This window comes from Cornus florida, unplaced genomic scaffold, assembly GCF_030987335.1.
Source record: "Cornus florida cultivar Cherokee Brave unplaced genomic scaffold, ASM3098733v1 CherokeeBrave_3.0.0_Hap2_Chr06, whole genome shotgun sequence".
In the NCBI taxonomy this organism is placed as follows: Eukaryota; Viridiplantae; Streptophyta; class Magnoliopsida; order Cornales; family Cornaceae; genus Cornus; species Cornus florida.
Window position 1 is genome coordinate 65,798,914 of NW_026775576.1, and position 27,391 is coordinate 65,826,304.

General features: G+C 32.0%; 2 pseudogenes; both read left to right on the forward strand.

Moving 5' to 3' along the window:
* Positions 1 to 3,852: 3,852 nt before the first annotated feature.
* LOC132314896 (cytosolic sulfotransferase 12-like) lies at positions 3,853 to 5,123 on the forward strand (annotated as a pseudogene).
* Positions 5,124 to 26,214: 21,091 nt separating this feature from the next.
* Positions 26,215 to 26,814, forward strand: LOC132314223 (cytosolic sulfotransferase 5-like; annotated as a pseudogene).
* The last annotated feature ends 577 nt before the right edge of the window (positions 26,815 to 27,391 follow it).

The window sequence follows — 27,391 nt, forward strand, 5'->3', positions numbered from 1 at the left end:
AACGTCCACTTGAAATTGTTATATATATATATATATATATAGATATCGTCAATCTTTCCAGCACTGTTGCATCTTCAGCCGTTATTCTTTTAGTACAGTCTTGACATTACCAAATGAATCTTTGGTCATATACTATTCTAATTTTCTTAAAACCTTTTTTCAGACAACTTGTAATTTTTTTTTTTAACAAAAATATGTGGGCTAGGAGTTTTCGAAAAATCTAATTGATTGGAATGGTTGAAGGGACATATAGTAGACCGAATAAGCTCATTCTTACTTAGGGCAGTCAGTATAGCATTAACAATACCGACTAGCAATGTATATGTGGCTTGCCAGACGTCAGTAATTGTGTTGATGCGGCTAGCAACGGTGTGTTGCTATCTATTTTTTAAGGTATAGCTAATCACTATTCTTTTTGTTTCTCATATATTTAAATTTTTTTTTTTTTTGGTTGCCTCTTCTCAAATATTCGTTGGCACATTTTAAAGAAGTAAAATTCAAAAGGCAAACAAAAAAAATCATATATATCTTTTCAAAATTAAAAATAAAAAATAAAAATAATTAAAATTATAAATATATATATATTTTTTTCACATTTTTTAGCCCATGAAATTGATTATTATTATTTCCAAACATTGTAATTTATTTTTGTTAATTGACATAGCGGTTGCAAGTTAAAAGAAGAAGAAGAAACAGAGTTTTTGTAAAGTTAAAAATAGAGCCATTAGTAATTGTTGACAATTAGTTACGCGTGGGACTGTTAGTGGCTAGCAACAGTTATGTTACTAGCAGGGACGGGGCCAATGAAGGGCAGGCGTTCCTCCCTCCCTCAATAATATATATAGTAATTTTTTATATATTTTTTTTATATGTATGAAAAAATTTATACAGTGTTCCCTAAATTTGTGATTTCTAAAATTATCTTTTTATTTCCTCTTTTACTCTTCGAATTCCTTAAATTTCGTTAAAAATAAAAATAAAAATATTCTTCCTCAATTGAAACTCTTAAAGTTCTCTCATTTTAAAGTTTTCTCATTTTTCTTTTCTTTTTCTATTTCTACATCTTAAAATTCATCTTTTTAAGTACATATTTGAATAAAAAAAATTTTCTTCTTCTTTTTGTATTTTATATTTGTAATGTTTATATATATATATATATATATATATATATTTATTTATTTATTTATTTGCACGGCGCCTTACTTGAAATCCTGACTCCGTCTCTAACTATCGCTACAAGTGGTATTGCTAGCCTTGCCATGAGACATACCTTTTGCTATCCTCACACGATTACAGATCTTAGCAATACTGACAATTAACTAGTAAAAATTGCTCCTATACCGGATGCTCTTAATTAATTGTGATCAGTAAAGTCAATTGAGCTTCGTGCACCGTACTATTAATATAAAGTTTCTTAATAATTGTGGGTCTTTTTGGTAGCAATCTTTTATGAGTGTTAGTGAAGCTCGCTGCTTCAGTTTTTTTTTTTTTTTTTTTGAAAGGTAAAATCAATTTTTATAAAATAAAAAGATATATAATACAAGTTAGTCGAGGCTAACCAGATTACAAACCATGAGACCATACAAGTTAGTCGAGGCTAACCAGATTACAAACCATGAGACCATACAAGTTAGCCCATGAGACAGCCCAAAGCACAAGAGCAAACAACCCCGTAACTGTCATGAGTCGTGCTGTGATACTTTAGACTTTTGGATTTATTCTTGTTGTTGGTTAATATATTGGATCTACCAATTAGCCTTTCTCAGCCTTCTCGCACGGTATATTCTACCTTTATTTATAAAATTTACTTGGCCTTTAAAATTAAAAATAAAAATAAAAATAAAAATCTTTTATGAGTTAGGAGTTAGAGTGGAAGTTATCAACGTTCAAATATTTTTATTTCATACTACGTACCATTAGTTCAACTCTTCCAAATGAAAATTTCTAATTCCCTTCCTCCACCATTTACGGCAAATTAATAGTTCCTCAATGTTCAATATCTTGTGGAATCATAAATTAAAATGGCATCCATGGAAGCTGTTCGATTAATTAGTTTGTATAATATCATTTTTCCCTTCACAAGTAGGAAATTTTAATGTACTCCCTTTAGAAGGTAATGATGAGGACTTTCTTGTCAAAATCTATCTGAATTCATGTAAATACACCAACCTTATATCTTTACTCAACAAATTCATCATCACCTATCAGGTATTTTGTGGTTATTATTTGGCTTTGCAGAAAGACAATTTTTTTGATTTGGCGCTCACCACATGAAGGACTCAACAAATTCACATTTTACATAGATTCACGTTTTATTATTCTTCTTTGTGTGTTTGCCTTTGGAAAGATAGATAATAGGTAGAGAATAAAGTTTTAGAATGAGAGAGTGACGAAGATGCTAATTATCGAAAAAAAAAAAGTGACGAAGATGCTGAAAATGAAAAAATAATTAAATAAATAAAAAATTAATAAAGGTGAAGAGTCCATACAGCGCACCTACCTCATGCTCTATTCTCTCAAGTACATCATCCCCTTGATTATTTCATGCTCATTTGCCTTACCGTACGATAGCTATTTGCAACGGAGGAATTATTAATGGGTTAACTTAAGTTATAGCTTACGTTCAATTAAAAAAAAAAAAAAAAATTTGTATTACTATTCATAGAAGCGTAGTGTATTTATAATTAATTTGTAATATTACTCTTTCTTTTCCTATTAGCCTAATTATTTATGTGTTTATCTAAGCTATATACTACTACTATCCCTGTTATTTGAATTGTTCCTGTATTTATCTTTGATTTTTTTCTCTTAAGGAAAAGCATAAATTATGTTAATTAGAAATCACAATTCAAAACATTTACAACTACTAGAAATGGAGGAAACATTCAACTTTTCATTTAAATTAGGACATAAACCCATATTCCTTAGAACATGGGTACTGTTATTTCAAAATCTAAGCACTTTTGTCAATTAATAGTTGAATGGATATTCAAGATTCAATTAGATAATTTTTTATTTTATTTTTATCCGGAAAATGAATTCCAATGGGTACTTTGATGGTGGATAACAAACATGTTTTTATACTTGATTTTAAGTTGAGATCTAAACTTGATAAATTAGATTTTTAGGTCATTTGGGATCGGATCTTAGTAAAAAAAAATTATCAATTTCATGATCTAATTACTTAGACATGGAAGTAAGACCATATTGCACATAATATACCCTTACCATATCTCACTTTTACAATTATTTATTTATTTGTTTAATATTTTACAACTTTTATTGTATTTATCTTCAAATTTTTTTTTAATCTTTAGCCTCCCTTACTTTCCAATCCTAGCTCCGCCGGTCTATTTGATGACTGCTAATTCACTTATTGCGTTAACTTTCCTGTCACAAATCAAGCTCACTTTCCAGCCGCCTGACAAACGTACTCTAATGATTTACTTTTTCTAATTGCTTATTTAGCAGTGAATTAGTCCTGCAATTAATATACTGTATATGCTTATGGCACGAAGACCACCCTTTTTGAGATCTCCAGGCATCTTACCTCCTTATATATATGTGTGTGTGTGTGGAAAACCACATACATCAAATCCCTAATGTTTGTTGGTACCTCTTTTTGCATTTTGTTACCACTAATTAATACTGCAATTTGGGAGGATTTAATTAATGATTCCAATGCTAATACTCCATATAAGAAGACAACAATAATAATTGAGTCAGATAGATATGCAAATATTTCTGTCAAAGAAATGTATGGTTGATATGTATCCACTACAATGTATGCCGGTCCCCACTTATATCTTGTTATCAGTTCTTTTCATGTGTATAAAATGGATTCACTCAACCACATATGTAAACACAACTCTTGTACGTTTGAAATCTAGCTTAGTTTTGGCATCTTACATTCTTTGTAAATTATGGTCATGGAAAACAATGCTGAAAACACAGCATTGCTCATGCACTCTTCTGATTCTCTAAAGCCTTTTCTTGATCAACTTCCCAAGCAATGCTTTTGGGATGATCTCGATCTCTATCAATGGGAAGGTTTTTGGTATCTACCCCCTCACTTAGAAGCTGCAAACACCATTAAATCACACTTTGAAGCACGCGACGACGATGTCATTTTGGCATCTCATATTAAGACAGGCACAAATTGGCTCAAAGCTCTTTGTTTCTGCATCATGCAATGGCAAACTAGTGCTAATGATGTTGAAGAAGAGGACCCTCTTGTCAAAATCACTCCCGCGTTGTGTATAAGAACCTTAGAGGTCCAGGTTTACACACCAAATCATTCACCAAATCTCTCAGGTATGTCATCTCCTAGACTATTTCATACTCACTTGCCTTACAGTGCCTTACCAGATTCAATTAAGAATTCAAAGTGTAAGATCGTTTACATAACTCGGAACCCAAAGGACACTTTGGTGTCAATGTGGCATTTTTTTTAACACTCCGGACACCTGAACAAGGCCCATATCCATTTGAGTGGGCATTTGAGAGCTTTTGTAATGGGGTTTTGCCCTTATGGGTCCATCTTTGATCATGTGTTAAGAGTATTGGATGGAGAGCTCAAAGATGGCTCATAAGATACTATTCTTGAAGTATGAATATCTTAAAAGTGACCCAAAAGGACAGTTGAAAAGGCTGGCCTCATTTCTTGTAAACCATTTGTTGAGGAGGAGGAGATTAATAGGTTGGTGCGGAGGTGTACCTTGGAGAGGCTCAGGAACTTGGAGGTGAACAAGAACGGTGTCGAGCCTTCGACAGGGTTTCAAAATAGTGCAGTTTTCCGGCTTGGTGTCGTTGGGGATTGGAAGAACAACTTCACAACCGAGATGAAAGAACGTCTTGATCAAATTACTCTGATGCGATTAGAAGGGTCTGGCCTTGAATTCTAGAGAACAATTTGGAACAATTAACTTGAAGCTCTATATTTATCAATTAGTGACGAGGCAAATAAGCTTTATTGTTCGTTGTTGCTATTAGTATTTGGAGTAGAAAATGTTTGGATGAAGTTGCTACTTGTTTATATATATATATATATTTTTTTATATGATGTTTTGGCTATGAAAATCATGTGTGCTTATTCCATAAAAATCGTTTTTGTTTTTGTTTTAGTCTCTCTCTTTTTTATTTATTTTTATTTTTATTTATTTATTTATTTTATTTTTGACCCGAGTCTAATCCAACTTTAATCTCATGGTTTTTGTCTGAAAGGACTTTAGTCTCATGGTTCCAATCACAACTTTAATCCGAAGGATCCGATTCACTAACGGCCCATGAAACGATTTTTGGGTCCTTTCCCGAACCCGAGGTACGCTATAAGCAAAACGGTCATTTCCCGATTCATTACGGCCTTTATTAAGTTTCATTTAATTTGCTAGGGTTCATTAAACATCTTTAAATTATCATGCGGAGTCAATGCACTAGTCCAAGAACTTATGGTTCCAATAGCCCTATGATTGAGCGCAGGTGTTGCAATCTATCAAAGCTTGCCCAATCTGCGTGCTCTGTTCACAAAGAAAGTTTCGTATTTCAAACCCTACGATTGAGCATAGATGCATACGATCAATTATTCAAATCCAAACTTTCTGTTGAACAGAAAAAATCAATTTTGGAATTGAAACCAAGAGGCTAGGATCGATCGTAACTTCCTTACGATTGATCGTACCTGAGAAATTTCCACAATATATGCAAATCTTCAAGTGTGCATTCCTCCTAGACCATTATGATCCTTTGAATCCCTTTACACCTGTCCTAATCGCCTGTATTCTATATAATGAAATGAAAAAGGAGGGTCAGGGATATTACAATGAGACCCTAATCTCAAAACAAAACAGAAGTATAGCAGAAGTGGAACTCGTCAGTGGTCTAGCAGTAAGCTAGTGCACTTAGATAAGGACTTTGTTCCTGCTTATTAACTGGGTTCGATCAAAAAGCAGTCTTCTTTTGTCTCTTCCTTAGTGGGATATGGAATCTCTGTACACTACGGAGTGTGGTAACTGAATTGGCGAGGGGGCATACCTTGACAAGGTGGTTTTCTTGCGCCACCTATATAGGGTTATCCGCTGTTTGCTCTTAGTTTTCTGTTTCTCTTCTGAAGGTTAGAATCGATTCAAATGGAAATCTTCTCATCAAAGAAATGAAGGGATCTATTCGACGATATATATAGACAAATACAACATACATTTATATATATATATTTTGGTTAAAACATACATTTATATTGATACCATGCATATATGTAAAAGTAAATCCATTCCTATATAGGTCATACATATAACGTTCTTTTTTTACAACGTACATAAAGTCACCAAATACATGCCAAACGGAATGAGGTACATAACAAAACTATTCCTGTCATCATTGCTTGCCATTTTACACCATTGTCATTTAGAATGACTTTACAAATTTAGAATGGAATGACTTTTACAAAACACTAGATGTAACCAAATACATTCCAAGAACCAAATCCGCCCTCTTCTAGTTATTTTGGAAGTTATAACTCCATCATTCCACTCTCACCTTAAAGTGTTAATATATGATGGGGTGAGGATGACTAAAACATGATCCTAAGGCCGTTTGAATGACACATCATAAGAAGAGGAAGAAAGAAGAAGGGATTATTAATTCTCTATGGTGAAATTCAAGAAGTAAGCACACCAATGACGTTGAAAAGCAATAGAATCAACAATTATACAAGCACACCATACTAGAGTCCAAATGCGCGCATCATGAATGCCATATGTCATGAGAATATGTCCAAACACACCGACTATGCTATGCAATGCATACACGACTCAACCCCAACGTTACGTCCATGATTACTAACCAATGCAACTCTCACCAAGACCGTTAACACAAAACAATGCAACTCACACCATTACCAACCACGCGACTCGACAAGGTATCTGCGTAAACCAAGAAAAAATTCGGTATCTATCCCTAACATAGAACCCTCTAATACCATTTACGACCTAAACTACCCTACACAAGTCACCGAAAACGGTATTCGTCAATATTCCGGTTCTAAGCCAAACTTTCCCCCAAACTTTTAGGAAATCAACGTCTTGGGATTTCATTCTCCTCACACGAGTCACCATCAGGGGCGGAAGCTGAGGGGGCGCCTGGCCCCTCCAAAAATTTTCAATTGTTTTTAATACCCTCTAAAAATTTGTTATTTTGTAAATAAACCTCAATTGGCCCCCAAAAATTTTTCAAAATTGTTTTTATACTTCTTAAAAATTGTCATTTTGTAAATAAACCCTACTTCAGGGTCCAAACTCATTAAAATTTTCAATTAACCTTCTCAATTTTTTTTTTAAAACACTTATTTGTTGGCCTTAATTATAGTGAGTTTGGAAATAAATACAACTTATATTTTTTCAACTTTCATAGAATTTTAATTAAACTTTTTTGGCCAAGTCCAAATCTCCTAAAACAAAAGTGTAAATTTATTATTTCGGTAGTCCTTATTATCATTATTACATTTAGGCGTAGGCAGAAATTCCTTTCAGTGGGGGCAATTTTTAACAGCAATAATATATATATATATATATATATATATATATATATATATATATATGTATGTATATATGTATGTATATATATTATTTGAACCAAAATAATATATGTAAAAATTAAACAGTACTAAATATTTCAAAATATTTTTCATATTCTGAAAGGAGTTTTCAAAATGTTCATGGCATAATAATAGTAAATTTAGATGATAAAAAAATATATATCAGATTACCTGTCTCTGCACTGCAATATTTGTTTGGATTTTGTGAATTTTTGAAATATTGAAGACTCACCGAAAGAGAAATGTTGAAAATTGAAAATGTGATGGAAATTAACAACGCATTTGTTTGTGGTAAAGTCAAAAGTGTGAAAGAATATATTATATTTTTAGGGAAAGTGGGAAAGAATATAATATTTTGAGAAAGTGGCAAAAAAAATCATATTTTTTGGAAATATTATATTCCTTTTTTTTTTTTTTTTTAATAATATCGTGAATGGTCATTTGGTTATATATATATATATAGTATATATATCTGCAATGTCAACTTTTAGTGGGGACAATTATACAAATTTAAAAATCTTTCCATATAGAATTAAAAAAAATTAAAAATTTAGTAGGGGCAGCTGTCCCCACTTGTCCCTATGTGGCTACGCCATTCGCCAATTTAGTCCTTACCGCGAGCCGATTCAGTCTCGTCGTCACCATCATCGTTCTTCGCGGGATTCTCAGCAATCAACATACTTCTCAGATGGCCACCATCCACAACCATGGGACAACCTCGGAAACAAATCTAACAATCAATAAGCTCTGTTTTGCAGCCTCCGATGCGATGAAGACCATCCTCTGAAGTCGATCGGATTTGCCGACGAATAGAGAGGCGACGTTTAGGTCACATGAGGGGCATTAATGGTATTTCACGCTGATTATTTATTTCAAGTGCAAAAAGAAAATTTATGACCAAGCATACCTAGCAACCAGCAGAATTTAGGCCTGCAACAACCTTCTTACGAGATATGCATCTACAGGGCAACATGACTTCACAACAAACTGGACCCTTCACGCCTCAGGGGATTTAAGTTTCTTGCTCTCTACAAATCTCGTCTCCTATATAAGCCCCTATATATTTTACATTTGTATATATATACACATTTATAATATCAAGTATATGATGTTTAATAAAGATACACAAATGACAAACCTTCTTTGGAGATTCTGTTAGATAGTGTTAAAAAGGAAAAATATCCAAAATTATGTGCTGATCTCCATCGAGTCTTTGTAGAATCGGAAAGTAAGAAAAACTAAAGTGTAGTTACTAAGATAGCCTAAATGCCAATAACAAATGTATCATATATGTATTATTTTTAGTTTTTAGTTGTTAAATGACAAATTCTATAGTTATTCTACAGTACCTTTCTATTTTGTTGTTGATAATCATTTTCCTTTATTAAATGTTGCAAGATTTTGTTCAGTTAACGTGATACAAAAAAAAATTGTATATCTTTCTCCCAAAGTTGAAACAAGAAAATTTAATTTTAAACAATTTATTTTTTACCATTTATCATATTGTTAATTATACCTTCCTCAATATATATACTAAGGGTAATATTATAGAAAAAATTATACTACAATAGATTTCTAAATATTTCAAATTTTATTTACATAATTTTAATTTCACCCCTCAGACCAAAATTCCTAGCTCCACCCTGTTCACCAACCATACTCAACCCATAGTATACATGAGAACAATGCAAATGATAAACTCATACCTCAATTCATCATGAGCCTCCACTTCACCGATCAATTCAACTACTCGTAAAATATACTCCCTCCGTCCCATAAAGAATGTCATTTTTAGGGAACCGTGATTCTCATAAATTAAGCTGCTACAATTCTCGAGACATGACATTTTTTTTGGGACGGAAGTAATATTTCAACTTCAACTTAAAAGTTTACAGTATAGATATATTTTCAACTTAAAACTTAAAACTTAATATTTAAAACATATGGTTTCATGAATGGTTACAACTAAATAGACAGATATGCTCCGATCATGATGACAAACGAATGGCTTAGTATGAAAATGTACAAAGCTAGACGAGCAAGCTTGGGAATGGGGGGCAACTGATAGGAAAAAATAAAATAAAATAAAATTACTGTTCAAGTGAACAGTACCCCGCTGGCACTATTCCCGAGGAAACAGTGCCCAGGGCCAAAAAAAAAAAAAATTTCCTGCTCACATGAACTAAAAAAAATAAATAAATAAATTTTACATTCTCAAAGCTAGACGAGCAAGCTTGGGAATGGGGGGCAACTGATAGGGAAAAATAAACCTAACCTACCTTGACCAGCCGCCAGACCTTTTCGATATATTTCGTTATCAAAAATAAAGATTTCCATCGGATAAGAATGATGACATTTCTTATCCAGGATAATGAAAGACGACGTGGCTCAACAGGGTAAGGATAACCTTCGCATAATTTGAGAAAGTCAAAGGAGTAAATCATATCCCCAACAAATATGGTAACAAACGGATCTCCTCTGATCTCACACAAGCGGATGATAAGGGAGACCTTAACCATCAACATCGGCGGAACCAATTTGGTTCCAATCGATAACCATAAATAGGGCACCAAGCCATTAAAGAAGGTACGAGAAAAAACCTCTAAAGAGAATATACATAATTATAATGTGATACGATTACAAGTACTAACTTGATCATCGGAGGGTCCTCGGCTGGCACCCCACCGATGCCATTCGAGATGATGTCCTTTTGTTTTACAGGTAAACGTCGTCGTTCCGAGTTGCGAGGATTTTCGCATCAACAATAGATATGCTCTGATCATGACAACAAATGAATGGTTAGTACGAATACGTATAAACAGTATGTGTTTCACATTTTTGCGATCAGTTATAAGTACTAAGAGCATCTCTAATGCTAAAAGTCATTTTCGCCTACCAAATCTATATTTTGATAGGTGCTATAGTGTAAAAATGCTACATTTTAGCAATTCTGCTCCAATGGTGCATTTCATGCAAAATACTATTTTTTGACACAACCACCATTCTTTTTCAACTACCATTCCCACCATTTATATTTGCATCAGTAATATTAATATTAGGCACATTACAAATTAGGTTATAGACATTAGAAGGAAACTAAAATTAAACCTAATTAAAAAGAAGGACCCAAAAATATATATATATATATATATATATAAATTTATATATTTGATTATATTATTATATAATTTTTTTTCTTTTTCAAAAATTCATATATATTATATATATACGTATATTATATATATTTGATTATATTATTATTAAAATATATATATATATATATATATATATATATATTTTAGGGCAAATCAGCCTCCCAAATTGCCTCCATCTCTATTCTCGTTCTCAACTCTGAAATTGCCCCATCTCCATCTCTCTCTCTGTGCAACTGCAAACTACAGAATCAACAAGAATCAGAAGTTCTCTTTCAGTTTCCATCGCCCGCTGTTCCAGTTCGGGTTCGCCGTTCACAAGCTTCAACTACTGTCTCTCAACTCTCAAGCTTGCCCCCCTCTCTGTCTGCAACTGTTAACTTGTATGTATGGGTTTTGTTTTAATTTTTTTTCTAAATCAACTAATCAAGGTTTGTAATTCTTGTTTTGCAAACTAAATCCTTTTTAAGTGTGTACAAAAATATCAAAGATTCATCAAAATTTACAGAAATTTTGAGTTTTTCAACAAAATTTACAGATCTGAGAAGATATATATATATACATACATATATGAGGATGAGAGGGGAAGAGAAAATATAGATCTGAGAATTTACCCGGTTACCGTCGCTGTCGTTGCAGATGAGAGGGAGAGAAATGTGGTTGTAGATGAGAGGGAGAGAGAGACAACAGGGCAATGCAAAGTAATGGACAGAGGTACAAAGCCCTTCCAAACGGTGTCGTACAAAGAGAAGACTTGCCAAAAAAATTGGCAACTTCTATATCTAAGATAAAATTTAGCATTCTCAAAATTTGAGAGCTCAAATGAAAGCCCATTGGAGAGCCCACTTCGTACATCTCTCTCAAATTTTGAGTTTAACAGCCCAAAATGAAAGGATATTGGAGATGCTCTAACTTGTCTTTCTCGAGCATATTTTCAACTTTTTGGTTGTTGTTTGCGAAAAAAAATAAAAAAATAAATAATCGTGGTGGTACTTATAGCTGGTGGGTGTTGGGTCCCACCAGTTGGTAGACAATCCACTCAATATTTATATGGTTTTGGGTAAAGTATATTTAAAATAAGTGGAAACTGAGTTGAATATAAATATTGTTTTGGGTGAATAATATTGAACCTCTGTCATCATGATCAATGCACTCACCCCCATTTTTCTCTCTCAAAAATTTTTAACTCACGATCACTTCTTCCTCTCTAAATTTGTCTATCGGTCTCTCTTCAATTCCCTTTTTCTCTAAAAATTTATTGTCTTTTCTTCACTTCTCTCCTTCTCAAACGAGTCCATAAATATTAATGAGTTTGAATTTTTTTTTTATATATAAATATTATATGCATATCTCTATATTTCTATTATACAAAATAGTAATACATTAGTATTATGATAGTAGTGATGCATATGAACTTTTAGTTTAACTTGAAATTATTTTTTTTGTCAAATTTTGTCTCTACAAAATGCCGATCATTGGAATCTATACATATATTTTGACCAAAAAAAAAAATTATGTAAGGCGTGATCATACGCATATGATCCTGTTTGTTTGTATTTTGGCCCTGTCAATTGTTCAGTGAGTTGGACAGGGCATTTGTTTTCAATTTGGTCATTTTTACATCATTTGTTTCTCTTCCACTTTAATACAAATTTTACTTATATATATATATATATATTTTAAGAGTTCCCTGTTTAACTTGAATTCATATGAGTTAAAGGTTGAAATTTAATAAAATAATATAAAAGTACAATTTTTTTTTTTTTTTTTTAAATATTAAAGAATATATATGTACGAAATGGATTCTGTAAACTTATTACTTACTTTCAACCCATAACAATTAAAATAATTTTTTCCTAATTTTTAGTAAAACAAGATGGAACTAATAGTCAAATGTATATATTTTTTTCTTTATTAAAAAATAAATAAAAGGATGAAAATGGGTCATTGGATCTTACGGGTTGACCCAACCCATATTTGACCCATTGTAAATGGGTTGAGTATGGGCTGCAACCCATTTTCAACCTGCCCATATTTGACCCCTATCCAAACCCAACCCAACCCCCCCGTTTGCCTTCCCTACTTATTCTCCTAAACTAATCGGTGTGACTCATTTTTTTCAAAAATATAGTTTCATGTATTTTTTTCCTCTGTAAATGTGAATATTTTATTGAAAATAATTCTTGCACTGAATAGTTGCAGTGAATTGCTAGACCCATTCTTTTAATTGGTCAATAATGCAACAAATAAGGAAGTTGAACCCTCTACTTAGTTGTATTTGGAATAAATAGCTAATTAAAAATTATTCGATTAGGCAATTCACTGCACGTGTTCGATATGAGTGTCACTACTCATATTTTATTTTTGGGTAATTAATAAGCATTTTTTCCTCATATTTCCATTAATTAATAAGCATTTTTTCCTCCTATTTCAAGAAACTTAGTCATTCTTTTCATTATTATTAAATGTTATTAAGGTGAAATTACAAAATTAGATACTTAGTAAAAGAAAAAAAAATGAAAGAATTTGTCTACTTCTTCCTCCAAGCTTCATCTGTAATCACTAATCAGTCTCCTCAAATTGAGACGGCAAGCATATCAGTATTGTTGTTGATCAATCCATTATCAGTGATGGCAAAGAACACATTGGGAATGATTTGGATTACTATATACAAACTCAATCAGTCTCCTACATATCTTAATTTATGATTTACTCCTCTACAGAATTGCAAGGTCTTTTCCTTGGTCTTTCAATTAGTCTTTTTTTTTTTTTTTTTTCGACAACAGAAGCCCTACGGCATTTGCAAGAAACAAAACAACAAAACAGAAACCACAACCAAAACAACCAAATTGAACAACCCAACAAAACAAAAGAACCAAAAAGATAGCCTTAAAACAACACAGAATTGAACATCAGTTGCATTGAACAGGCCCATACTGGCTTGGGCTAAACCACAACCAAAGAGGCCCATTTGGTGCTGCACACGCCAACAACCATTAGGATCTTCACCAAGGCCCAAACTACATATTCCAGCGTGGCCAACACGCAAAGACAACCCAAAACCATGAGGGCAAGAGAAAGGACAGATGGACGGCCCACAATAAAAACAAAACAGTGGTTCTGGCAAAAAGCAAAGCACACATCCACAAATTGTATGGGCACCGGTAAAACAACCATCTGATTACCTCCAACTAGTTTTTGAGGATACGAGTTAAGCCACCCCTCGGAAAAACAGAGCCCCAAAATGACGTGTCCACCAGGCTGAGGCAACAGAGCCATCATGACTGTGGACTTTTGATTGGCATTCTGACAGCCAATTATAGTATGAAGATATCGAGAAGGACCCTGCACCGCCAATAACCGAGAAGGACCCAGAATCTCCTGCAACCGAGAAAGTGCCATGAACGCCGGCAACAAAGAATTAGGAAGAGGTGATTTCGCCGATTAATCCCGACACAGTGAAGCCTACACAACAAAAAAACCACGGCGACCCGGAAGAGCCACCAAAACACCATTGATAGGCCGATGATGTGCCGCCCGACCAAAATATTTTTGGACACACAACCTCATACAAGAAGTGATGCTATCTAGCACCACCAAGGAGGCAAGTGATGAACCGGTGCAGTGAGAAGGCATGAACATGGTTGAACCCGACGGACTAGCGTGGCTGCACACAGAAAAAGCAAAACCACCAAGGTGATAGAATATTGAAAAGAGAAAATCGGATCGAACCCACCGATTGTAAAAGAACATACGGTTTGATCAATACCAGGATCAAAAGGGTATTTGGTATGGCCCTCCTCTAAAACAGTGCCAAATCTCCAAAACTTTGAAGGAACACCATGATCACACTAGAAGCACGAAGAGCATGGGAGGAAAAAGAAGCCATCCCAAAGAACACCGAACCACGGTAGTAATCGCCAACCTCATTATCGATAGAGAACCTCAAAAGAGAGAGGAACCTTTACAGTGAGAGGAAAACAGTGAGGAAAACAGGAATACTATTAATTCGTCTTTATTCATGTGCATGTACATATACACATTATCTTGATGAGTTAGTAACTCATGTGCAGATGGACCACCTATACCGCCGCACCGCCACCATCACCACCTACACCTCTGCTGCCACCCCCTCCAACATCACAACCGATGGCGGTGGTTGGAGGAGGTGGCAGCAACGGTGTAGGTGGTGATGGTGGTGGTGCGGCGGTGTCAGTGGCAGTGGTGGTGGAGGAGGTGGTGGCAGTTCGGTGGTGTAGGTGGTAATGTTGTTGTAGTGGCAATAGAGGTGGCATCGTGGTGGAAGTGTTGGGGAAACGGAAGTTTTTAAAACTTTTAAAGGGATTTTAAAATAAAGATCTTGATTCATGTGTAGACAAGTTTTATGCATGAAGAATACGATGATTCATTCAATTTAAGAATAGAAAACTTACATTAAGGTTTGAGTAAACCTTAAATCTCTCCTTTAAAGTGAATATTCTCACTTATTGTAGATCCCTTAGTTAGATGCCTCCTCCTTGGATCTCCATCTTCTTGGTAATGATCTTGCTTTAGAAATCACCCATAAGCCTCCATGAATGACCTTGGAGAGCTAAGCTTGTGGGAGCCTCCATCAAATGAGAACACTAATCCTAATTTCTTAATAAGAAAAAAACTTTTCTTGTCTTCTAAAAATTATTGCACAAAGGCGTAACCTTAAATATACATAGACCAGTGTCTATATGGGCAAAATAAAAATAATAATTAAAGACAATATATTTTTTTCAATCTTTCTCAATCTCTAAAATTAACGTGATATCTCAAATTTAATGGCTCTTCAATATCAAGTTGGGCTATGAGTGAGAACCCTTTAGGCTTATTATTTTATTGGCTACAATGAATTAATAATTGATCTGGTCCATGGACCCAATTCAATTAATTCATAAATTAATTTCTACTCCACAAAAAGAAATTAATTGAACTCCAATTAAATAATAAATAACCTTTAAGTCAATGTTGCACTTTGACCCATCTATGCACAATTAGTTATCGGATAAATAAAGCCATCAATCCGACTACTAAATTAATATATTTATTTTGGTACCTTTGATATTTCCGACTTGATCACAATAAAATATTTGTTTGACAAAAATAATAATTTAAATAAATAAATATATAGAAAATCATTTTGTCTAAAAACACACGAATGACTTCGAATTTACTTTGTGATCAACCATAATCAATACAAAATAAATACAAGTAGCAATGATGCAAATATTGAAAATATAACCCTCAAATTATTAATTAAATAATTACTCAAAGTGCCGGTTTATGGATTCCGAAGATTCTGCCGAACAAATCAAAATAATTACTAATTAATAAGAGAGTCAATACTTCTCTCATACTTAAGCGTTAAATGCCATGACAGTGATAGGGATCAATTGCATACGACAACTCTTGTAATATATCTCAACCTAATGCGGATCCAGTTCAAGTCTTAGTTAATAATGAGTTTATCCATAATTACCGACAATGAACTATTTATGATTACTATTTATGTTCATGTATTAATCGATATTACATACATATATAAATATCTCTTGTAATAAAGTGGACACTATTAATTTCATAATGAATCGAAACATAATATATTAAATTCACCAATTGAGTATAAATATTTTAGACATATTATGAACATATGTCACTTTAATCCAAATAGGAATTTGCTATGTCAGGGCATATAAATCCCAACAGGAAGGCCCCATGGCAGATCAAAGTTGGATAGGAGGTGGCAAGCGTCAGGAACGGAGCCAGGATTGCGAAGTAGGGGAGATAAAGATAATACAAAAATTAAAAAATGAACATAATAATTCTTGTGATAAATATATGTTATATATATTTAAAAATAGATCAAAAAAATGATCATATTCTCATATATTGAATCAAGTTTTTAAGGGGATAAAAATTAAAAATTATCTGTAAATAGAGTTTCCTGATCTCAGAGAGATTATTCTTCTTCTACATATTCTCTTCACTGATTTTTTATCTATATTTGTTCAAAAAGATGAGAAATTGGACCCTCTTTTAACTCTCTGCAATTTCGTTGCTAGACCCCAAACAGGCCAAACCCTATGAGGGAAAATACCACCGCGTGTTAAGAGGAAGTGGTCGAACAGCAGTAAAAATTGATTACATATGGTTTGGGTTGATAGGAAAAGTAAGAGTAGTATTATGGATTGGGCTAATAGAAAGAGAAATAGTAGTATGTACTAAAAATTGATTACATATAAACTGGGCTAATAAAAATAGTAGTATTTCTTAAAAAAAAAATTGAACCTGGGTATAGCCCAGGTTAGCCCATTAAAAGCTCCGCCCATGGCAACGGTGGTATAGGTACGTGGTGATGGTAGCGGTGCAGCAGTGTAGATGACAATGGTGGTGGAGGAGGTGGTGGTTCGGCGGTGTAGTTGTGGTGGCGATAGAGGTGGTGATCATCGTGGTGGAAGGCGCATCGTGCACCGCATATAGGATTAAAGAAATTAATAATTTTTTTTCCTTTTAAGATACCATCTTCATAGTCATTTCACATTTAATATGTAATTAAAGTGATGTCAATTTCTTAAAAGAACTTCTACTTTTAATTAACAATAGGAATAGATTCTATAACTTTTTTCACCGTTAATCAATAGTATTTTAAAAGTGTAGTTAATTTCTTAACATTTTTAGATTTTTAAAAAATATAAAATTATTTCATTAAATACTAAACATTAAATCACTTTATGATTCAAATAATTTTCAATTTTTCTTTATAAAAATTCCAATAACGTGTCATTAAATTAGCCTATTTAACTCTCACAACTAGAAAAAAGAAAAAAAAAATGTAAAAGGAATATAAAGCACACCCTTTTTTATTTCTAAAATACACATCCATTCCACTTCAAACATTTTTGCTTATTTTAAATTTAGAAAAATTGTTAACATATATATTAACTGTATAATGATTCATAATGTCTATATAAATGTTATAACACTTTAGTTTCTTCTCATTACGTGTAATGATTATGTCTCTTTAAATTTTACGATATAACGGCGGTTCCAAATGAAAAATCCTTTAATTTTTTGTTATTACATTAGATTGGGAGTCTATACAAACACACCAAAATTATCTACCAATTTATTTTTAATTTATTTACAACCTTTCTGAGTCATATAATTTCCAAATTTTATTTATTAAAAACCTCAATTTTACGTATCATTAATTCACCTTATTTAACTCTTTCAAATAAATAGTACTCCTTAATAAGAAAAAAAGATAAAAAGAAAAAAAAAACTATAATATTCCCACTATTTAAAAATGAACAGTTCCTTTCCAAAAATTTCGTCCCAAAAATTCTAAAGCCTAATTCACACTATTCCAAACAAAACAAAAAATTGTAGAAGAAAAAAAAAATGTACCCTATTTGTTTAAAAACAAAACAAAAAAAATATTAACGAAACAAAATGAACAAGAATAAGAAAAACATAAAAGGAAAATACACATCCACTCCACTTCAAACATTTTTGCTTATTTTAAATTAAAAAATTGTTAACATATATATTAAATGTATAATGATTCATAATGTCTATATAAATATTATAACAGTTTAGTTTCGTCTCATTACATGTAATCATTATGTCTCTTTAAATTTTACAATATAACAGTTTCAAATAAAAAATCATTTAATTTTCTATTATTACATTTGATTGGGAGTCTATACAAATGCACCAAAATTATCGCTAATTTATTTTCAATTTATTTACAACCCTTCTAAGTCATATAATTTTCAAATTTTATTTATTAAAAACCTCAATTTTACGTATCATTAATTCACCTTATTTAACTCTTTCAAATAAATAATACTCCTTAATAAGAAAAAAAACATAAAAAGAAAAAATAAAAACAATAATATTCCCACTATTTAAAAATGAACAGTTCATTTTCAAAAATTTCCTCCCAAAAATTCTAAAGCCTAATTCACACTATTCCAAACAAAACAAAAAATTGTAGAAGAAAAAAAAATGTACCCTATTTGTTTAAAAACAAAAACAAAAAAAATATTCACGAAACAAATGAAAAAGAAAAAGAAAAACATAAAAGGAAAATACACATCCACTCCATTTCAAACATTTTTGCTTATTTTAAATTTTTAAAAAAATTGTTAACATATATATTAAAAGTATAATGATTCATACTATCTATATAAATGTTATAACAGTCTAGTTCCTTCTCATTACGTGTAATCATTATGTCTCTTTAAATTTTACGATATAACGGTTTCAAATGCAAAATCCTTTAATTAATTTTCTGTTATTACATTTGATTGGGAGTCTATACAAATGCACCAAAATTATCTACTAATTTATTTTCAATTTATTTACAACGCTTCTGAGTCATATAATTTCCAAATTTTATTTATTAAAAACCTCAATTTTACGTATCATTAATTCACCTTATTTAACTCTTTCAAATAAATAGTATTCCTTAATAAGAAAAAAACATAAAAAGAAAAAAATATATAATATTCCCACTATTTAAAAATGAACAGTTCCTTTTCAAAAATTTCCTCCCAAAAATTCTAAAGCCTAATTCACACTATTCCAAACAAAACAAAAATTGTAGAAGAAAAAAAAAATGTACCCTATTTGTTTAAAAACAAAAACAAAAAAATATTCATGAAACAAAATGAAAAAGAAAAAGAAAAACATAAAAGGAAAAAAAAAAAAAAAAAACATACATTTTTTTTTTTAAAAAAGCATGCCCACCCCACTTCAAACATTTTTGCTTAATTTAAATTTTAAAAAATTATTAACATATATATTAACTACATAATGTCTCTATAAAAGTTTACAACCCTTTAATTTCTTACTATTAAGCGCAATGATTTATTTCTTTTTAAATGTTACGATATAAAGGTTACAACCCTTTAGTTTTCTGTCATTATATCTGATTTGGAGTCCCTCTAAATGCACCAAAATTATCTTCCAATTTATTTTTAATTCAATTGCAACCCTTATGATTTATATAATTTCCAACTTTTCTTTATAAAATTTTTAATGATGTGTCATTAAATCACCTTATTTAACTCTCACAAATTAAAAATAAGAAAAAAAAAACATACAAGGAAAAAAAAAAAACTATGATATTCTCACTATTTAAAAAGGAACCTATTCCTTTCCAAAAATTCTAAAGCCTAATCACATTATTCAAAAAAAAAAAAAAAATGTAAAAGGAAAAAAAAAAGTACCGTATTTGTTTAAAAACAAAAATAAATAAATACACGCAACAAAAAGAAAAAGAAAAAAAAAATGCCAAAGAAAAAAAAAAAAAAACATACATTTTTTTATAAAATTCCAAAGCCTCATTCACACAATTCTAAACAAAACAAAAAATTGTAGAAGAAAAACAAAATGTACCCTATTTGTTTAAAAACAAAAAAAAAATATTCACGCAACAAATGAAAAAGAAAAAGAAAAACGTAAAAGGAAAATATATATATATATATATATATATATATATATATATATTTGTTTTTAAAACGCATGCCCACCCCACTTCAAACATTTTTGCTTGAATGTATATTTAAATGGATTCGTTCAACAACATAGACTGTAAGAAGAAATCTAGCTAGCTTTGGAATCTTCTTACATTCTTGAAAAATTATTGTCATGGAAAACACAAAAGCATTGCTCAATCACTCTTCTCATTCTCTAGAATCCTTACTAGATCAACTTCCTAAGCAATGCTTTTGGGATGATCTCGATCTCTATCAATGGGAAGGTTTTTGGTATCTACCTGCTCACTTAGAAGCTGCAACAGTGATTCGATCACACTTTGAAGCACGCGATGACGATGTCATATTGGCAACAAAGCTCTTTGTTTTAGTATCATGCAACGAAAAAATGGTGCCGGTAACGACATAGAAGAAGAGGACCCTCTTGTCAATATCATTCCCTTCTTATGCATAAAAACATTAAAGGTCCACGATTACGAACCAAATCCGTCACGCAATCTCTTAGGTATGCCATCTCCTTAAGACAATTGATCCAGAAATTGTTGGAGATAATTAGACCTTCTTAAGCACATTGATGTCAAACAAAATACAGACTTTGAGGCGTGTATTCACTTTCCTTAAAGTATTATTTGCCCCCACTCAAATTGAGTTTACTAACGGGTTCTGTAGCAAAACACTTCCAGGATACAACAAAGCGGAATATGCCGTTAGTAATACGGAAGAATTCCCTTAAACACTCTGTTGAAACTATTGTAAGAATGACTGAATATAAAGTAGGAGAGAATATAGTAAGGATTATATTTTTTGTATATCAAATCTGAATTAGCCACCCCTATTTATAAAGTACGTAAGGGTGCATACAACAGACATGACTCTTGGTGCAGAGGTTGTTGCTTTTAGTTCCAAAAGTCATGTCTCTTTGTAGAAATCCAATAGGCATGTCTCTTCGTAGAAATCCAATAGGCATGACTGTTGGTAAAAACCCAAGAGACGTGACTGGTACATTCACTTAACTACCTTTCTCTCACTCCTTATATTCATCTATGTGTGTGTGTGTATATATATATATATTACAATACATTCAACAATCCCCCACTATATTATAATATATAACTACTAGTCAAAATTATAGTAATATCACCACGTATACAAGAAGGTATTTCTTGATTTAAACCTTCAATTAGTGCAAGTACTTCAAAGTTTTAACGAAGAACAATAGTGGCCGCGGCTTAAACCAAGTCTCCTTAATGTTAAAACTGAAAATACCACACACATGAATATATCCAATTTCTATGAGATGTTCATAATTTCTTTAGCACTATTATAGCCTTGTGCTTATCCTAGTTTCATGAACATTTACAAGAGTAAATCCTAATAACCCTTGCTAAAAGCGGCACCACTTCTTATATTCATATAGGAGAAGTTCCAATATGTGTCCTTACTACTATAGACACTTCAAAATTTTAAACTTCTTTTAGAGTATATAACTCATCCTCAAAATGTAGAAGTCTGCACTGAACATCCTAGAAGGGGCAGTTTATATATATATATTTCCAGTGCTTATACAACCACATATCAGTAACTTGTTATTACCCATTAAACTTTGGACTAGTGGTATTCTAGTACAAAGTCAGGTTACCATTACTGGTGATTTTTAATAAAGGGTTTTAGCCCCATTCCACTAGATGTAATTTTTACCAAATCTCTCGAGAGTCCCTTAGTAAGAGGATCTGCTAAGTTATTACTTGACTTAACATATATTATGTTAATAACTCCATCAGTTATTAATTGTCTAACATACTCATGTCTCAAACTGATATGTCTAGACTTTCCATTATATATTTTATTATATGCTCTAGACATAGTTGCCTCATTATCGCAGTAAAGAAATAGATGGCATCGATTGTGGCCACAACTCTATATCTAATAACAAAATTTTCAACCATTCTGCTTCCTTGCCGGCTGCCGCTAATGCAATAAACTCAGATTCCATTGTTGAATGTGTTATGTACGTCTGTTTCTTAGATGCCAAGAAATGGCTCTTCCACCAATTGTAAATATCCATCCAGACGTGAACTTATTATCAGTCACACTAGTAATCCAACTAGCATATGAGTATCCTTATAGTACTGTTGGAAATTATAATAAAACAGTCCTTGGTCCACTGTTCCCTTAAGATATCCAATGATTTTAATAATTGTTTTCCAATGAACTGTACTAGGATTACTTATGTACCTAGAAAGTTTGCACATAGCAAATGCTATATCTGGCCTTGTAGAATGCATATCATACATCATACTACCTACAACACTAGCATACTCAAGCTGTGCAATTGCTCTGCCAGAATTTTCAAGCATTTTAATACTTGAATCATAAGGGATACTAGCTTCTTTAATTCCCAAATAATTATATTTAAGAAATATCTTTTCAATATAATGAGATTGACACAATGCATACCCCTTTTTCATATTTCTTTACTTTAATTTCTAAGATAGTATCTACTTCATTAAGATCTTTCATTTTAAAGCATGGAGTTAGATACTTCTTAGTTTCAGAAACACCTCTCATATTTGTTCCAAAAATTCACAAGTCATCAACATAAAGATAAATAATAACACCATAATTATTTATGAATTTAGAATAAATGTATTTATCAGCATTATTATGCTTAAAATCAAATGATAGGATCATTGAATAAAATTTCTCATGCCATTGCTTTTGTGCTTGTTTTAAACCATATAATGACTTTACTAATTTGCAAACTTTCCTTTCATTTCCGGGGAGGACAAAACCTTCTGGTTGTTCCATATATACTTCTTCCTCAAGATTACCATTTAAAAATGCAGTTTTTACATCCATTTGATGCACATGTATATGATAAATAGAAGCCAAAGCAAAAAGAACTCTAATAGATGCAATTCTAGCCACTGGTGCATAAGTATTGAAATAATCAATACCTTTCTTCTGTTTAAAACCCTTGGCTACTAATCTGGCTTTAAAGGTTTGAATAGATCCATTGGTGTTATACTTGTAAATGATAAATAAAAGCCAAAGCCAAAAGAACTCTAATAGATGCAATTCTAGCCACTGATGTATAAGTATTGAAATAATCAATACCTTTCTTCTGTTTAAAACCCTTGGCTACTAATCTGGCTTTAAAGGTTTGAATAGATCCATTGGTGTTATACTTTTTCCTAAATATCCATTTACAACTCACAGGTTTTGATCCTTATGGTAATTCAACCAAAATCCAAGTTTGGTTTAACAACAATGAATCCATTTCATCATTTATAACCTTTTTCCAAAAAGCTGCATCTCTTGAAGTCATTCCTTCAGAAAATGTTTTAGGATCATCTTCTATATTCAATAAAATGGGTATTTTATTAAGAACTTTATTTCTATCTCCTTCTACTAGAAATATAATAGCTTGAGATGAAATAAAATCAGGATCTAAAGCCTTTTCTTTTCTAATTCTTTGACTTTTCCTAGGTCTAGTCATTTCCTCATTTATTTTCCTTTGTCTCTAAGAGATGTATTAGATTCCAAATCATTAGATTTTCTTTGAATAGGTTCAGATAAAAAATCATGACAAAATTTATTTTCTATAAATTCAACATCTCTAGATTCAACAATGACATTAGAATTTAAGTCTAATAGACTATATGATTTAGAATTTTCAACATAACCTACAAAAACACTTTTTATTCCTCTTGGACCTAATTTAGTTTTCTTTGGATCAGGAATTCTATAAAAGGCTAAACACCCCCACACTCTAAGATATTCTAAGTTTGGTTTTCTTCTTTTCCAAATCTCATAAGGTAGAATATGTGTTTTTCTAGATGGAATTCTATTATGCACATGACAAGCAGTAAGTAAAGCTTCACCCCATAGTTTTATAAGTAATTTAGCATTCAACAACATAGAATTAACCATATCAACAAGTGTCCTATTTTTTCTTTCAGCCAAACCATTCTGTTGTGGAGTGTAAAGTGCACTTTTTTGATGTATTATTCTATGTTCTTCACAATAAGCAAAAAAATCGTTAGAAAAATATTCACTACCTTTATCATTACGAAGAATTTTTATTTTATTTTCCTTTTGATTTTTAATCTCAGCCTTATACCGTGTAAACATGTCAAAGCTTGATCTTTACTAGCCATTAGATATACACAAGTAAATCTAGAACAATCGTTAATTGAATTTCACAATTTTGCAATGTCAACTTCTTTCCTGAAGTAAATTGAATTTCAACATTTCCTTTTCCCAAAACTTTGGCAGAGTTGTGATTTCTAATCAGAACTTCTTGATCATCTACAGATTCATAAGTTTTGTAATGTGATTTATTATTACAAACATGGATAGTAGCCCCAGAATCAAGCCACCAATCTGAAGACTTAGTTACTGTTGCCATGTTCAACTCAGTTATCATGCCAATTTGCATGGCAGACACCATAGCAACAAGATCTGAAATCTTCTCTTCCATTACATTAGCATTGTTTGAATTGTTGGCATTCTCTTTCTTTTCGTACTTTTTGTACCTGCAATCACGAATAAAATGTCATTTCTTTCCACAATGGAAACATGGTCCAGAAGGAATTTTATTCTTATAAGGATGATTCCATTTGAAAGTCCCTTTATTTTTCAATTTGAGTCTTTTATGATATTTATTTGATTTGTCTCCATCCATATAATTCACTTTGGAAGAATCTTCAACATAATATTTCTTATCATAAATTCGAGTTTCTTTTTCAATTTGCAAATGCTTCTGTATTTCTTTTAGAGTAAATTCTTATGTCTTATGCAGAAGTTTCTTTTTATAATCATTCCAACTAGGAGGCAACTTTGAAATGATAGCCCCCACTTGGAAGGATTCTGGAAGTACAATTTTCACTTCCTGAAGCTTTGTGACTAAAACATGTAATTCATGAACTTGATCTAAAACTGATAGATTATCAACCATTAAAAATTTAAAGTACTTAAATATTAAAAATTTATCTGTACTTAGTTTCTCAGTTTTGTACTTAATTTCTAGTGCATTCCAAATTTCCTGAGGAGACTTCATAGGAGTATAAAGATCGTAGAGTCGGTCTGAAAGTGTATTTAGAATTTGACCTCTGCAAACCAATTCATCTTCATCTCGTTTCTTCCTATCTTCAACCATTTTCTTTGTATCTTTATCTGTTAGCTCTGGGAATGGTCAGAGATTTGGATCCAGAACATATGAGATTTTAAGAATAGTGAGTTGGAACATTAATTTATCTTTTCAATGGGTAAAGTTAGATCCATCAAATCGATCTAACTTCACAAAGTCTTAATTCATAACCTTGAATGTAGTATTATCTGATATAGTCTCCATCCAAATAACACTTTAAGATTGTTAAGACAATTGATCCAGAAATTGTTGGAGATAATCAGACCTCCTCAAGCACACTGATGTCAAACAAAATACAGACTTTGAGGCATGTATTCACTTTCTTTGAAGTGTTATTTGCCCCCACTCAAATTGAGTTTACTAATGAGTTCTATAGCAAAGCACTTCCAGGATACAACAAAGTTGGAATCTGCCGTTAGCAATACGGAAGAATTCCCTTAAACACTCTGTTGAAACTGTTATAAGAATGACTGAATATAGAGTAGGAGAGAATATAGTAAGGATTATATCTTTTGTATATCAAATTTGAATTAGCCACCCCTATTTATAAAGTACGTAGTGGTGCATATAACTGACATGACTCTTGGTGTAGAGATTGTGACTTTTAGTTCCAAAAGTCATGTCTCTTCGTAAAAATCCAATAGGCATGACTGTTGGTAAAAACCCAAGAGACGTGACTAGTACATTCACTTAACTACCTTTCTCTCACTCCTTATATTCATCCGTATATATATATATATATATATATATATATATATATATATATTTATATATTACAATATATTCAACATATTTCGTACTTACTTGCCATACAGTGCCTTACCAGATTCAATTAAGAATTCCAAGTGTAAGACTGTTTACATTACTTTGAATCCGTAGGACACCTTGATGTCTATGTGGCATTTTCTTAATACTCGGAGGACGCCTGAACAAGGCACCTATCCATTTGAGAAAGCCTTTGAGAGCTTTTGTAATGGGGTCCAACTTTTTGGTCCTTTCTTTGATCATGTGTTAGGGTATTGGATGGAGAGCTCAAAGTTGCCTCACAAGATACTATTCTTGAAGTATGAAGATCTTAAAAGTGACCTGAAAGGAGAGTTGAAAAGGCTGGCCTCATTTCTTGGAAAGCCATTTGTTGATGAGGAGGAGAATATTATTGATAAGTTGTTGTGGAGGTGTAGGTTGGAGAGGCTCAAGAACTTGGAGGTGAACAAGAATGGTTTAGATCCTGCGTTAGGGATTTCAAGTAATGCGTTTTTGCGGCTTGGTGTTGTTGGGGATTGGAAGAACAACTTCACTGCCTAGATGAAAGAGCGCCTTGATCAAATTACTTTGATGAAATTAGAAGGGTCTGGCCTAGAACTCGAGAGATACAAATTTGGAGGAATTTGAACTTGAAGCTTTAGTTAATAGCCTTAAGGCAAATAAACTACTTAGTTGTTGCTATTTAGAGTAGAAAGCGTTTGAAAAAAAGTTGTTGCTTTATGTATAATCCATTAGCGGGAGGGAGGGGGATTCAAATATGGGTACACGTGCTCAGAGAGCTGTCCACTTGCTCTATCAACTAGGTCACTGGATAATGCTCTATGTATAATCCATTAGATTGGCATCCTTGTTTTGTAATTTGATTGTATTGCCATGCAAATCATGCATATGTGTTTATTTTTTTTTAATTTTAGTTAAAGGTATATGTGTTTATTTTAATATCATCATTTAATTTTTTTTCCCAATATAACTTTTCTTTTCAGGAAATTCATTTGTTTCACCTTAAGCTAATCGTTTTTAAGACCAATAATACCAGTGAGCCATTTTCTTGTGTAAAAGTGCATGCTATACTTCCTTACTATTGAGTTATGTTCGCAGAATTGCATGAAATTGTAGTCGCGGAACCCTAAAACAACAATCTTCGAGGAATAAAACAAAGCAATCACGAAAAAAAAACTATCATACATAATCAATACAAACTTTG